The sequence below is a fragment of the Myotis myotis genome, unplaced genomic scaffold (genome assembly GCF_014108235.1).
Source record: "Myotis myotis isolate mMyoMyo1 unplaced genomic scaffold, mMyoMyo1.p scaffold_m19_p_10, whole genome shotgun sequence".
Classification (NCBI taxonomy): Eukaryota; Metazoa; Chordata; class Mammalia; order Chiroptera; family Vespertilionidae; genus Myotis; species Myotis myotis.
Window position 1 is genome coordinate 67,410,164 of NW_023416314.1, and position 15,280 is coordinate 67,425,443.

Below are 15,280 nucleotides of genomic sequence, written 5' to 3' on the forward strand. Positions count from 1 at the left end.
GCAGGTTGGCTAGGTGGCTGACTGCAGCCTCCACCTGGGTGGAATAATCCTGAGGAATTTGGGAGCTCATGGTGGTTTGACAATAAGGAGTTAAGGTAGGAAAGAACACACAAAAACCCCACAAAACCAGTGTGTTGGCTGGTCCCAGAGGTGGTTCTGAAGGTGGTGACTGGATCAGACGCAGGAGAGTGGCCGGAGCTGGAAGAAGGGGTGTCCCTGGGTCTGTTCTGTCCAAACACTGTTGAAGCAAGAGACAGATCGGGGACCGCCTAGGGCACTGGGAGAGGCTATGGCCAGGCAGCTTCTTATTTATTTATTTTATTTATTTTGTTAATCCTCAGCTGAGGATATATTTTTTAAAATACATTTTTATTTTATTGATTTCAGAGAGGAAGGGAGAGGGAGAGAGAGATAGAAACATCAATGATGAGAGAGAATCATTGATAGGCTGCATCCTGCATGCCCCCTACTGGGGATGGAGCCAGAAACCCAGGCATGTGCCCTTGACCAGAATCAAACTGTGACCTCCTCGTTCATAGGTCTACACTCAACCACGGAACCCGCCAGCCAGGCCCGAGGATATTTTTCCATTGATTTTTAGAGAGAGTGGGAGGGAGGAAGAGAGACACAGAGAAACACCGATGTGAGAAAGACTCATTGATTGGTTGCCTCCCACATGCACCCTGACCAGAGCCAGGGATGGAGCTTATAACCTAGGCACAAGCCCTTGACCAGAATCAACCCCAGGACCCTTCAGTCCTCAGGCCAATACTCTACCCACTAAGCCAAACCAGTGAGGGCAGTGGTCGGCAAACTGCTGCTCATGAGCCACATGCGGCTCTTTGGCTCCTTGAGTGTGGCCACGAAATTTCAGTCACACTGTATGTGCAGGCCTGCACGTGGTATTTTGTTGAAGAGCCACACTCAAGGGGCCACAGTTTGCCAACCACTGAGCTAGGGCATCATTTGTCTTTTTAAATGCTCAGAACTCACCCTCAATGACCCACAAGGCGATAAGCTCCTTGAGACCAGGAATCTGGAGCTATCTTATTCATTTTTGTATCTCCGTCTTTATATCTATCACAACACAACACCTCTGGCTCAGAGTATATATCCAGTCATTTTTGCTTAATTAATTTCCTTTGGGCTTTCTCTTTCTTCTCTTCTCAACCCATCTTGTATCTCTAAGCCCAGTTATATTATCTATAAAGTGAATGAATAATGGAAGCCTCCTTGGCTATTTAGTAGAATCACACAATATAATGTATGTAAGTAAGTAGAGCAGTACTTAGCACACAGTTGGCGCTCAATAAGTGGTGGCTTTTGTTATTCCCACAACAATCATTTTGGTGACTAAAGATACTCGCTGTTTAATTTTAACAGACGAAGTTCTTTCAGACAGAGAATAAAAGTGAAATTTCTAAAGATCTGGTGAGCAGGTTATTTTTTTTTTACCTTTATTGGCATTTGACCCACTACATAAGGCTCAGTCCCAACACGATCTCTCCAAAGCATCAAATCTCATTCTTCTCCTTCTCTTTTATAAATTCCAGACAAATCAAAGGCACACGAACCATACATAGAATTCAAACCTTTAAGTGGAAACATATAAAGGCCAGCTCTGTGTCTTTGGCCAGAAGTCAGAGAGCAGAAAGGAGTTCTGTCAGTGATACCGGGTGGGAGCTAGTGGCTGCAGCCAGGGACAAAAGCGGAATTCTTACATCTGTTCCCTACATCTGCCATTGATTGTGTGACCTTTGATCTATTTATAAAATGAAGATAATAATTCTTGCTTTTTCTGGAGGTTGAACTTCATTAGTTACTCATTTTTAAATGCTTTGAGATTCTCGACATGAAAGGCAGTTTGGCCTTATTTAAACAGCTCTCCCAATAGGTAAGTGGCCCAGCAACATCTGTCCATATAACGCAGGAATCTGATCCCCAATTTATTATAAAGTGAGGCCAGGAAGGTGGATTGGTCCACCCGGATTGTAAGTTGCCATCAGACAGGGAGACCCCCTTCATCTCTGGCTTCGGGTTTGCAAGAATGAGAAATCTCAGGGCAGCCCGTTTCATCGAGATGTGATACTCTCCAGAGGCCCCTCACCTCTAGGGTTTCATCTCCCGCCGAGGACAGAGAGTGGCGGCACTGTGCCCACTGCAGGGTGAGCCCGCCAGAGAGAACCGAGCCACAGCGAGGGACTGATGGACGCCGCCTCTCCCAGAAGCCCCCAGAGGCACTTTGGCGGGGTGGGGGTGGGGGTGGGGGCGGGTGGGAGGGCGGGTGGTGGCGGAGATATAACAGAAGGAGGTGGGCTGAACCGGAAAGAGGAATCAGTGGCCCCTCTGGAGGCCGACCTCCTCGACTCAGAGGACTAAGATCACAGGGTGACAGCTCCACGTAGCAGCGTCCAGCAGTCAAGCTGACCCTCCAGCGGCTGTGGGGACCAGCAGTGACAGGACGGAGGAGAGAACCCTGGAGCCAGAAGACCAGGCTTTAAAGTCCAATCGAAAAACACACCAGCTGTGCCACTTGGCCACTAGGCCTCTCTGAGCCTCAGAGCTACAGCTGTGGGTGGGTTGGTAACACCAGCCTGTCAGGGTTGTTAGATTAAACAAGAGGAGGCCTGTGACAGGGTGCCCCCCGTGGAAGGGGTTCAATCACTGCTCACTGACAAGATGAAAACACTAACCGCTCTAGGGCCCAGCAGAGCTCACCCATTTACTTTTTAAAGCAATTTTCTTTCTCTGTGTCCTTAAAGTAATACTTGTGCGTGGAAGAGGATGCCGTGGAAAACAAGCCTCTGTCATTGGAACCTAGCCTCACCCGTTTCCCTTCGCAGTGAATATCCCAGGTTCTGGTGTAGCTCTCGGACATGTTCTGTGCATGTCGAAGGATCTACGTGGATTTTCAACTGTGCTTTCTTTTTACACAGATGACTTGCTATATACACTCCAACTACGTTTTGCATTTTTTTTTTCCACTAAACAAGGTGACTTGAAACAAATTCTCTATTAGTATATAGAGGTGCCCCATTCTTTTAAAGGTTGTATATAATTACATTGCATCTATTTAGCTAGTTCTCTATGAATAGATGTTTAGGTTGGTATTAGTTGTCGATGGCTGCTGTAACAAATTACTACAAATGTAGTGACTTAAATTACTTCACAGTTCAGAAGTCCGAAGTGTGTCTGGATGAGCTAAAATCAAGGTGGGGGCAGGATTCCTTCCTTTGGAGGCCTGTTTCCGGGCCTTTCTAGCTTCTAGACACCCCCCGAATTTCTTGGCTTGTGTCCCCTTCCCTCATCTCCAGAGCCAGCAACTGTAGAGTGAGTTTTTCTCAAACCACATCGTTCTGACTGACTCTCCTTTTCTGCTTCTGTCTTTCACTTTTAAGGACCCTTGTGATTACATTGAGCGGACTGGGGTAATCCAGGATCCTCTCCCCCTTTTCAGGTCAGAGGTTTAGCAATCTTAATGCCATCTGCAACTTTAATTCCCCCTCGCCATGCATAGCCACAGGCCTGGGGATTAGGATGTGGTCCTTTTGGGGGGCTATTATTCTGACTTTTGCTATTACAAACAGAATTCATAAATATCCTTGTATAAATGTTATTTCCTGTGAGTATATATGTAAGATAAAGTCTGGGAAGTGGACCGTCTGTGTAAAAGGGCACGTGTTTTAAGATTTTTGGAAGGTATTATCAAATTTTGCTTCAAAAGGATTATGCCAATTTACATACCTATTACCAATGTATTAGTGCAAGTTTTAAAAAAGTCAGTCGCCTTAATTTTTTTAGAGCAGTTTTAGGTTTACAGAAATTGATTAGAAAGCAGTTTCCACAGACTTCCCCCACCCCTCATAGTTCCTTATTATTTACATGTTGTATTAATGTGGCACATTTATTACAATTGATGAATCAATGTTGAAATATTATTATTAACTAAAGTCAACCGTTTACATTAGGTTTCCTTCTTGGTGTTGTACATTCTGTGCATTTTCACAAATGTGTAGTGACTCATATCCACCATTATAGTGTCATACAGAATAGTTTCATTGCCCTAAAAATCCTCTGTGCTCTGCCAATTTCCTCCCTCTCCCCCGACCTTGAACCCCTAGCAAACACTGATATTTTTACCGTTTCCATAGTTTTGCCTTTTCCAGAATGTCATAGTGTTGGAATCATATAGCATATTGCTTTTTCAGATTGGCTTTCCACACCTAGCAATATAATTGGTCATGTTTTTTCATGGCTTGATAGCTCATTTATTTTTATCGCTAAATATTCCATTGTGTATCCATACAATGTACCTCATATTGTTTATCCATTCACCTATTGGTTGCTTCCAAGATTTGGCAATTATGAATAAAGTGGCTATAAACAACCGTGTGAGGGTTTTTGTGTGGACATAAGTTTTCTTTCTTTTTTAAAATAAAATATACTTTTTCTTGATTTCAGAGAGAAAGGGAAAGGGAGAGAGAGATAGAAACATCAATGATGAGAGAGAATTATCAGCTGCCTCCTGCACGCCCCCTGTTGGAGATGGAGCCCGCAACCCTGGCATATGCCCTGACCAGGAATCAAACTGTGATCTCCTGGTTCATATGCTCACCCGCTGAACCACTCCAGCCAGGTGTGGACGTACTAGTACGTTTTCAACTGTTCCAGTTTTTTTTTTACACCTTTGAACATGCAGTATTTTAGCAAACATTTTCGTCTTGGCGAATCTGATAGATGGAAAGTGGTATCTAATTGTTGTTTTAATGTACGGAGTGAAGTTTGACATCTTTTCATACTTACATTTTTATTTCTGGAAATGGTCTGTTCATGTTTATTTTTCTGTTGGCTTGTTTTTTCGTAGTGATATACACAACCTCTTTCTATAACAAGGAAGATTAGAAACTTGTGTTATGTTTTTACAAATATTTGGTGCAGTTTATTGTCTTTTGATTTTTTTCATGTAGAAATTTGAAATATTTATAACTCAAATTCGTACCCTCCTTCCCCCCTTTGGGGGCCTTTGTGTTTGTGTCTTTCCCACCTTGAGATTTAAAAAAAAATGTCCATTTAATTATCATATTTTATGGTTTTGCTTTTTACATTTAAGTCTTGATACATTTAAGTCTGGATATATTTAGATGAAAGGAGCAAGGCAAGGTTCCAAATGCTGCTCCCCCTCACCCCCCGCCATTGTTAGCCCATCAATGAATGTTTGTCCACTATTGTTTCCTGAATAATCCATCTTTCCTGTAATTGGAAATGTCACCTTGATTATATATTAAATTCTAGTAGACAATTGTATCTATTCTGGTATTTTGAGCTAAATCAAGGTTTTATATTTTTAAAATAACAACTTTATGAGACAATTCACATGCTATAAAATTCACCCCTTTAAGTATACAATTCAGTGTGTTGTTTTTCTAGCATTTTCACAGAGTTGTGTAACTGTAACTGCTATCTAATTTCACAACATTTTCACCACCCCACAAAGAAACCAGTCACTCTCTACTTCCCTCCTGTCCCCACCTCCTGGTAGACACTAATCTACTTTTGGTTTCTATGAATTTGCCTATTCTATCCATTTCATATAAATAGAATTATATGGTATGAAGCATCTTTCCCTTAATGTTTTCAAGTTCATCCATGTTGTAGCATGTATCAGTAATTGATTCCTTTTTATTGCTGTATAATATTGATTTGCATTTCCCTAATGACTAATGACATAGGGCTTATTGCCCATTATGTACCTTGTTTGATAAAAGTCTATTAAAATCCTTTGCCCATTTAAAAGTTAGAGTAGTTTTTTGGAGTCTTTTTTTTTTTTAATTGAGTTGTAAAAGCTCTTTATATATTCTGGATACTAGTTCCTTATCAGAGATAGGATTTGAAAATATTTTTTCCCATTCTGTGAGTTGTGTTTTTATTAGAAAATAAATGTTTTTCACTTTCTAACGGTGTTCTTTGAAGCAAAAAAGTTTCTAATTTTGACAAATTCCAATTTTATATATTTTTTAAATTTTTTATTTGTGGTTTTGGTGTTGTTATGTTTTAATGTCCGGTAAGGAGTCTATCCTCACTATCTTATTTTCTCCTCAGGCTATTTTTGCATGCATATTTTTTCATGTGAACTTTAGAATTGGCTCATCTTATTCCAAAAGCAATTCTTTTTAGATTTATCGATTGATTTTAGAGAGAGAGAAGGGAGGAGAGAGAGAGATGGAGAGAGATCAGTTTGTTGTTCCACTTATTTATGCATCCATTGCTTGATTCTTTTTTTTTTTTTTCATTGCTTGATTCTTATATGTGTCTGACCAGAGATTGAACCTGAAATCTTGGGGTATCAGGAGGACTCTCTAACCAACTGAGGGCTCTCTACCCAGCCAGGCCCCCCAAAGCATTTTTTTCCCCAAATTTTTTAGTATGTTTCAAAAATTGGAGTCACTGTAGCTCTGGCCAGATGGCTCAGTGGAGCATCCTCCCATACACCAAAAGGTGGTGGGCTTGATTCCTGATCGGGGCACATACTTAGGTTGGGGGCTTGATCTGCAGTCAGGGTGAGCCTGGGAGGCAACTGATTAATGTTTCTCTCCCACATAGACACTTATCTCTCTCTTTCCCCCTCCCTTCCTCTCTCTAAAAATCAATAAGAATATTTTTAAAACCAATAAGAAACATATCCTAGGGTGAGGATTAAAACAGATATTGGAGTCACTGTAAATATAATGATTTATGAGAACTGACATCTTTACGGTAGTACATCTTCCTATTAGAAAATGGGCTATGTGTTTCCATTTATTCAGACTACTAACTAGCATTCTAAAGCTCTCTTCTTTTAGATTAGGCTCATTTGTAATAGTTGTGTTTCATGTTGTTGCTCATCTGAATGGAATCATTTCTTATATGTCCTAAGAGGTTGCCGATTGCATATAAGGAAGCTACTGACTTTTGTATATCAGTCATATAACTAGTCATCTTATTTTATTGACAATGAATCATTTGATTGCTAATTCCTGAGTTATCTAGGTTTACAGTCATATCTTCTAAAAATAATGATAATTTTGCTTTCTTCTTTCCATTTTCATACTTCTTGTTTTTTGTTTTTGTTTTTTTTTCTGTTGTATAATTATATAGGCCTGCACTTACAGAACAATGTTAAATAATGATGGTGTTAGTGGAAATCTTTATTTCGCTCCTGACTCTACGGGAAATGCTTGCAGTGTTTATAGACTTTACAGAGATGCAGCTTCCAGCATCTCTTTCTGAATCTTTCTTTTATTATCTCTCTGTCAGGTTTCATACGGAGTTGTGCTGGCTCCATAAAAAGAACTTGGAAGTTTTCCTGTTTTTACTTTGCTCTGGAACAATTTAAATAGCAGGTAGAACTCACCCATGAAACCCTCTGGACCTGACACTTTTGGGGGGTACAGCTTTTTGAAAACATTGCCAATTTATTCTACAGTATCTAGTTTGTTTCAGGTTTGTTTTAGTGTATTTAAAAAATCTCTTCCAGAATTAGTTATAATATTTTCTATTTCTAGAAATTTATCTATTCTACCCAGGGTTTTAAACATTTTTGCCTTAGGTCAATGCTTAGGCTTCTACTAATTAGCTCCGTGTCTGTGGTGATTTTCCCACTCTCATTTCTTATTTTGTGTGTTTGATCATTTAAAAGGCTGGCAGGAGTTTTCCTGCTTTTTCTAGCCCATTTATATGGCCAGTCTGAGGCGGAGGGCTCCCATCATGAAATCTCCAATGCCCAGCCAGTCTGGTTTTGTTCGAGATGACGTAGGACAGACATTTCTTCCCGTACATGGCTTTAGCTGTGCTAAGCTCTTTACTTTCACTTTCTTGTTTAATTCTCACACCGTCCCACGAGATAGCTAGTATGGCATTGTTCCCATTTTACCAACGAGAAAACAGAAACTTAGAGAGATTAATAAGCCGCCCAAGGTCCCACAGCTAGAGGCTGGCAAGGCTGGGTTTCCGACCAGGTCTGTCTGCCTCAGGACCCATCCTAAGTACGGGGCCTCCACTACCCCCTTCCCCCATGACCTGCACTTGCCCTTTACCTCCCCTGGGCCAGCAGCGCAGAAATGGCCACCGCTGATGGACTTCTAACTCAGGCTTGCGCCTGGGAGTGTGGCCCCCACCTCCATCTCAGGTCTTTTTTGAGGCCTTGATGTGGGCCAGCCACGGTGCTAGGTGCTTGGAAGACGGCTCCCAGGCACAGCATTTATAATCCAGTGGGGAAGGCGCTATATCACCAGCTAAATTAAGATTCTCTTTAAATAGCAAGAAAAATATCCCCAAACCTAGCCATCAAATCATGGTGCTTTGAGGTGCAATTGTAGAGAGAGCCCTGGACTAGTCTAACTCACACGTCAAACCCTTAATAGCTATGTGACCAGGACTTGCCACTTCCTGCCTCTGAGCCTCCATTTCCACATCTATAAAATGTGGGTAGCATTGCACATTTTTCATCTGATAGGGATGCATCTGATAGCTGTTGCTCTCTCTCAAGGATACTTGGCAGGGGTTTTGGTTTTTTAAAACTTTCTTATAGTTACATGAAATAGTGCTGTGTCCTACCGAAGATTTGATGACATATGATAATAATCACGTGGTTGTTGTGAGAATAAAACGAGATGATGGAAAGTGGAAAGCCCCATAAAATTCAGGTAAAACGGTGCAAGAAGCATTGGCCAGGATTCTAACCCAGAGTCTGTCGTCACCACCTTGCTGGGTGACCCTGGGCAAGTTACCCCCAGGTGTGGTCCCCACATTTCCTTCTCTGGTCTTTTTTTCTCAGCAAAATGAAAGATGTGTATAATTTATTAACTCAGCCAACAGGTCCTGAGCACATTTTCTGGGCCCGGCATGGTGCCCCTGGGGGATGGGAGTGCTGGCCCAGCAGGATGCCCACAGGGAACCAGACTTTCCTTGATAGCAGTGCTATGATAAAGATAGACAGGAAGCGTGAGCCAACTCATGGAGCTCTTCCTGCTTTAAATTCTGTCCTTCTGGAACTAGGAGGAGGGCCAGGTAGGGCAGGTGTGTTTGAGGAGGCCATATGGTATAAGGGTTAATGTGTAGGCTGTGGTGTTGGACAGACTTGGGCCAGCTCTTTTAACTTTCTAGCTGTGTGACCTTAGGCCAATGACTTAACCTCTCTGAGCTGCAGGAGCCTTATCTGTAAAATGAGAGAGTGACAATAGTCCCATCTCACGAAACTGTTGCATTGAATGAAATGCAGTATATAAAGCGCTTAGCTCAGTGCAGGGTAATAATAAGCCACTAATGAATGGAAACCTTCCTTCTTTTCCTTCCTTCCTTCCTTCCTTCCTTCCTTCCTTCCTTCCTTCCTTCCTTCCTTCCTTCCTTCCTTCCTTCCTGTTCTTCCTTCTCTGCCTTTCCCTCTTTTCCCTCCTCTCTAACTGACTTGCTGTACTCGAGAATTAATAACTTACTGGTGCAGGAACCCCCTTTGCAGTGCCCCCCCCCCCCCCCCGCCCCCGCTGGAAGTTTCTGATGTCTGTCTGTCTGTCTGCCATGACTGCCCGGCAGTTGAGGGGCTCAGGCAGGGTGCTTTCCTCCATGAAGAGGGTAGATGCCGAGCCCAAGGCCTGGGCACTTCCCAAGGGCCTAGGGAAGAGTTTGAGATCTCAAAAAAGTTATTGGCACCAAAATATGAAAAGGAAACTATAAACTCAAGAAATGTTTAATTAAAGGTCCAGAAAATGTAACATTGTGTTAACTTATAAATTGTTAAAATTTGGTGTTTCTTTATATTTGAAAATAACTTGTAGGTTGGATTTTTTTCACTTTGCAAGAGTTCCCAAATATGCACTGTAGTTACAGAAATTATAGCCAATTGTGAATTGAGTTGTTCACCACTCGTAAATTAAATGGATGTGTTTAGCCAAATTCAAAAGCAAAATATAAAAAGCCCTTTCAAAAATGTTATAGTTAAAATTGTTAATATAAAATATTTTAAAGTATTTTAAATAATATAAGGCCTCTTTAGGGTCTAGGAAAGTCTTTAAAATGCCTTCTGCAGTACTTGCGAGGCCTTTAACCCTCTTTTTAGTTCTAGTGTGTGTGTGTGTTTTCCCTTCTAGGATAGCTGATTTTTCTAACCCTTTGTAAGATATCTAATATTTAGAATTTATAATAATTTTTGAAAATATTCACAATGTAATAAAAATTGCAGGATATTAAACTATATATCAGCTTGATCTCAAGTAGTTTTAAAAATTCATACATGATTTTTAAAAAATGACTAGAAAGAAATATACTAGAATGCTAACAGACTCTCAGCAGAACAAATGCATAATTATCTTTTCTTTCTTATAGTTTACAGACTTTCCAAATTTTCTACAATGAAAATGCATTACAATCAGAAAAACAATTTTTAGTAGTTAAAAAAATTTTTTTCTTACTACAAAAGTAATTTATGCTCATTATGAAAAAGTCACAAAATACATATAAGCATAAGGATGGAGAAGAAACATGTAAGTTCCACCCACCCAGAGATATCACTAGGTCCTTCCAGACCTTTTTTATGCATACATAAACATTTATATTTTTATCACAAAATGGGATCATTCTGTACGTAGTACTGTTTGAAGCCTGCTTTCCCCCCTTACAATGTATATTGAGAATATTTTTTAACATCAACAGCACATTTCCACAAGATGATTTGAATGGCAGCATATCACCACATTTTGAGGATGAACCACAATATACTTATTTCCCAATTATTAGATACTAGAGGCCCGGTGCACGACATTTGTGCACTCGGGGGGTTGGGGGTTGCGGGGGGGCGGGGGGCGTCTCTCAGCCTGGCCTGCACCCTTTAGCAGTCCCTCAGCCCAGCCTGTGCCCGCCAGCAGTCCAGGAGCTCCTCGAAAGGAGCGGGCCTAAGCTGTCAGGCAGACATCCTTAGCACTGCTGCAGAGGTGGGAGAGGCTCCTGCCACCACAGCTGCGCCCTGCTTGTGGCTGAGCAGCGCTCCCCCCGTGGGACCTCACTGACCAGCCGGGGGCAGCTCCTGTGTTGAGCATCTGCCCCCTGGTGGTCAGTGTGCGTCATAGCGACCCATTGTTCCGCCATTGGGTCGATTTGCATATTACCCTTTTATTATATAGGAGGATATATGTTGCTTTCCGGTTTTCTCTATTACAAATAGTACTGCAACGAAAGTATTTTAAAGCACCAGAGAATCCTCCATTTTCACAAGGAAATCACTAAACACTACCCAATAGGCATTTACTTCTGAATAATGCCGGGCTCTGAAGGTGTTTAAGTAATGATTCCTGCCCTGGAGGAGTTCCCAGGCCAGTGGTGGAGCCATGGACTGTGCCTGAGAAAGCCTGGAGAGGCTTCTCGGGGAGGGGAGCTGCTGGCGTCTAACCCCAGCAGGTCCAGGAGTCCCCAAAGGTGTGGACGGAGTCGGCGAAGAAGGAATGACACAGAGACAGGGTTCAGTTGATCAGCAGCCTAGCCAGGATCTCTAGCCAAGTTCTGGTCAGGATCTCCAGCAAAGTTCTGGTCAGGATCTCCAGCAAAGTTCTGGTTAGGATCTCCAGCCAGGTTCTGTGTCCATGTTCTCTTGCTAGGTTCTCCAGCCAGGTTTTCCAGGTTCTCCAGCCAGGTTCTGCAGCCATGTTCCCTTGCTAGGTTCTCCAGCCAGGTTCTGTCCAGGTTCTCCAGCCAGGTTCAGTCACCAGGTTCTAGTCAGGTTCTCTTGCCATGTTCTATCCAGGTTCTGTAGCCAGATTCTGTCTCTAGGTTCTTCAGCCAGGTTCTCTTGCTAGGTTCTGTGTCCAGTTTCTGTCCAGGATCTTTTGCCATGTTCACTCCAGCGAAGTTCTTCTGTCTCTAGGTTCTGTGTAGGTTCTGTGTCTAGGTTCTGTGTGTTGTTGTCTTGTTACATCTGTATTTATACCAGTTGATTCCAATCCTATCAATCTCTATTCCAAAGGTTAGGGCGTTTCTTATCTCCATTCCAGGGAGTAAAGATTATGTAGCTTAAGCATGATTGTTTGTAGTTAAAGTGATTAATTACCTGCCTGGCACTTAGTTAAGGGGTTTTATTCCCTCCCTAACTTCAGGGGAAAATCCCTACCTGGGGAAACAACCTTTCTCAGAGAGGTGACCTTGGTTAGAACACATAGTGCCAAGAAGGTGAGCAAACATATTAAGAACAGTATGCCATATATGCCAGGTCCCTTGAAACAGCAAGCATGGACCGGCTCCCGGCAGGGAGCATGGAGCTGAGACTTGAAGGTTGGGTAGGAGTTCACCCTGAAGACAGAGTGGGGCAAGCAGGGAGCCCTTCGTAGGCACGGAGGACAGGACAGGGGGAAACAGGAAGGTGGCCTTAATCTAGAACTGGGATGAGCTGGGTCCTTTCACATCAGCTTCTTTATTAACTCCTCACACTGACTGCAAAGGAACCACCATGGCTCCAATTTTCTAGTCAAAGAAACGGAGGGTACATTCTTGTTTAATTAGAGCAGTGGTTCTCAACCTTCTGGCCCTTTAAATACAGTTCCTCATGTTGTGACCCAACCATAAAATTATTTTTGTTGCTACTTCATAACTGTAATGTTGCTACTGTTATGAATCGTCATGTAAATATCTGATATGCAGGATGGTCTTCGGTGACCCCTGTGAAAGGGTCATTTGACCCCCAAAGGGGTCGCGACCCACAGGTTGAGAACCGCTGCAGTAGAGGGCGAGCCAGGATTTGGACACAGGTTTCACATACTCTAAAGCCCAAGCTCTCTTTCTTCTTTCCTTTCTTCTCTTTCCCCTGATGATAGCAGAGGCAGTTCTCTGCTCACAGGGAACAAACGTCTAATTCCTTTTCTTTTCATTTGATTTTTCTTGTTAGTCAACATCCCAAGCCATGTGAAGGCCTGTGCTACTATCTGCCATAGAGAAGCACTGACGTCCCAGCCTCCCTGGGTCTCCTCCTTGCAGAGAGCTTGATGGAGAGGTGGGAACACCCAGTGCCATCTCGGGCGCTGCCTTTTGCCACCACTGGAACAGCCATTAAAACTCACTTGTCTTGCCCAGCTGGTGTGGCTCAGTTGTTGAGAGTCGATCTATGAACCGGGAAGTCACTGTTTGACTCCCAGTCAGGGCACATGCCTGGCTTTCAGGCTCGATCCCCAGGCTGGGGCATGCAGGAGGCAGCCGGTCCATGATTCTCTCTCATCCATGAGGCTTCTGTCTCCCTTCCTCTCTGAAATCATTAAAAATATGTTTTTAAAAGCCTCATTTGCCTTGGCACAGAGACACTGCATTAGGCCAGAGTGGTGTGTTTTAGGAGCGGTGAGAAATGCAGTGAGCAGGACCGGGGGCTGGGATGGGGACAAGTGGAGGCCGAGGGCTGAGAGGTGAGCTGGGGGTTGGCCAGGCTCAGGCACGTGTTGCTGACGTTTGCAGGGGGAATGGGAAGAAGAGTCAGGCTGCTCTGCAAAGGTCGATTTGGTCTAGAGATAGACAGAGAAAACAGGAGAAAATAAGAATAGCTAACATTTTTTGATTGCCAGACACTGTCCTAAGCATTTAAAACATTTTGACTCTTTTTTGAAAAAAGAACATCTTTATTTCAGAGAGGAAGAGAGAGGAATAGAACCATCGCTGATGAGAGCGAGCTGCCTCCTGCACTCCCCACACTGGGGATAGAGCCCTCAATCCAGGCCTGTGCCCTGACTGGGAATCGAACAGCAACCTCTTGGTTCACAGGTTGATGCTCAATCACTGAGTGATGCCAGCCGGGCAACATTATAACTCTTTTAATCCTTATGGGGTAGGTGCTATATTTATCCTGTTTTCCAGGTGAGAAAACTGCAACACAGAGAGGTTAACTAACTTGGCCAACAGAATACAGTGGGAAGCCAATATTCAGACCGAAGCAGCCTACTTTTAATTTTTAACCTAGTTTAGCCCTTGCAAAGCTAAATGAAGACCCATACGTCTGATCACCAGCACAGAGCTGAACTTCTTAAACATAATGTACTGTCAATAAACATCATTTGTTAATATTTATTATTAGAATACAATTAATATATATATATATACTATATTAATGTATATTAGTGTGATGATACATGACTTATAACAATATTAATGATTAAATGTGGAAGAGATGAATCTGAGCTGAACAGCAGCACAGTGGTGGAAGGGAAGAAGTATTTCTGAATTCGAATTGCAGGATTTAGTGACGAGATGTGAGATGCGGGGAGAGGAGGGAAGGGGAGGATTCCGGGTGGATGACTTGGTTTTTAGGTTGAGGAGCAGGAGGAGGGTGGTGTCATTAATGAGGCCCCGAGGCCTGTGTGAACCGGGTTGTGGAAGAGAGCTATGCTTGGTTCACGTTACCTTGAGGGGCCCGCAGCCCTGAAGAGCTCCTCTGGTGGGAATCCTGTAAAGCTGGTTCTTCCGATTTTGATAGCAAAACAGCAGGTTTACAAACGTCTCACATGCTCCTTAAGTCACTAATTAAAAGCCTTCAGTTCTAAAAGGCCAATGGTTTATGTAAGGTTGATCCGAGATGGATATTTGGTAAAACAATGTTTTAATAAATCATGAAGTGAGTTGGCTCTAATAAGGCTAGTTTGGTTTTCCAGTGCACTGGGCATGTTCCACACACACGTCTTTTGTTTCCATTTGAAAGGAATGAATGGAGATAGCGTAGATAAAAATGCCTCATGATCATTTAAAATTAGTTCCCTTCGCCTGGAACCCCACAGCAACTCTGTCAGGTAGGTCAGGTCTTTATCCCCATTTTATAGACGAGGAAATCAGCATAATTATGAGAAGTTAAGGGACACACACCAGGTGCTTTTGCAAGGAAGGAGGAAAGTCAGAACATATACTTCGGTCTCCCGTACTACTGTAAAATAAATTATCCCCAAACTTGGCAGCTGATAAAAAAGGTAAATATTTATTATCTTATACAATTGATGGAAGTCAGGAATCAAGCTGGGTGGCCTGACTCAGGGCCTCTCATGAGCTTGCTCCCAGCTGTTGGAGGGACCAGACTCTCTGAAGGCTTGACCAGCATTGGAGTTTCCACTTCCAAGTTCACTCACGTGGCTTTTGGCAGGAGGCTTCCATTCCTGGGCATGTGGGCCAGTCTATAGGGATGCTCGTGACAGAACTTTACTCAGACTGAGTGATCCAAGAGAGAGAAAAAGAAAGGAGAGGGAGAAAGCGAGAAAGAGCCACCAAGATGGACGTCTTCTTATAACCTAATCTCAGA